This window comes from Athene cunicularia (genome assembly GCF_003259725.1).
Source record: "Athene cunicularia isolate RWA chromosome 12 unlocalized genomic scaffold, athCun1 chr12_part1, whole genome shotgun sequence".
In the NCBI taxonomy this organism is placed as follows: domain Eukaryota; kingdom Metazoa; phylum Chordata; class Aves; order Strigiformes; family Strigidae; genus Athene; species Athene cunicularia.
The window spans coordinates 13,576,514-13,577,835 of NW_020799116.1; positions in this window are offsets into that span (position 1 = coordinate 13,576,514).

Here is a 1,322-nt window from a genome sequence, read left to right on the forward strand (position 1 = left end):
TCTTTTCGGTATCACATGTTCTGCATTTTTCTAAGAAATACAAAGCACTCTGGGGTTGTACAGAACACTGGTCCTGGAGAAGACATGAGGGTGAGAACAAGACAGTCGGATACAAACACACTGACCACTGCATTGGGCAGTGGGAACCCCTCATCCCCACCTTGCTGGCAGAAACAGCCACTTTACAGGAGGAAGAGAGATCCTAGTGGGTCCATGCTGAGGTCAGGGTACCCCAGCACATGTCCGTACCCCCCTCAGCATGACACTAATGAACACACTGCATCCACGTTCCATAACGGAGTGAAAAACCCCTTCATAAAACCAGTTGACAAGCATCCAGCATCATCTACTCTATAGATAAACTCAGAGCCAGGGTAAGTCACTTCATCCACAAGATTAACAGCTGATTCAATAGGTTGAACACATGCTACTTACAGCACATAAATAGAAGTTGTGGCTTTAACTTAAAAAAACATGTTATGAAGGTCTACAGTCCGATTGCCTAGACACTGTCGCATGCACACGACTATCGGCCTCCACAGGAGCGGGCTCCTCTGGGTAGCGAGGAAAGCTGTCTCTGCATCAGCTATTCCAGGTGTCACGGGACAGCTAGCCTGCCCCCGTGCTCGCATGTTAGCCACACAGCCATTAAATAAATACGGAACTAGCTAAGAGGGGGGTTTATACAAACTCTAGGGCTGTTTTTAAAAAGAAATATTAATCCATCGAGGGTTACAGTTAACAGGTATCATCATCGCTTTATTTCTTAGAACCAGAAATAGTGAACAAACAAACAACAACAAAAAAAGACACAGCATGTCATTGCCAGAAGTGCAACCAGGGTACAGGGTAGCTCTCAGCGAGACGAAGGGCTTCTGCAGCCGGGAGGGGAGGGGAGTCACGGCAGAAGATGGCAGCTCCCGCTCCCGGCGGGCGCCTGACCTTGCGACGCTCTCCGAGGGGATTTGTCACTGCAGCCTCCACCCCACCCGCCAGCGGGACCCACGGCATGTGGGACCACCGAGTACCCCAGCGCCCACCGAGTCAGGGAGCTGCGGGAAGGTGACTTTGCAGGGAGGTACCCCGAAATAAGAGACCGTAAAATAACTAGGACCGGAGCTTCTTTACAGTAGGCAATGCACTATGAGCACTATGCAGTAGGCAATGCACAATGCACTATGTTCACTACCATGAACAAAACTAAGACTAACAGTCACTTCTTGCCAACGGAGAAACTTTTCCTCCTTTTCACATTTTCCAGACCTCTGCCCTCCCCGCTGCAGTGCGGCCGGGATGGCGTTGCTGCTGTCTCTTATACACAT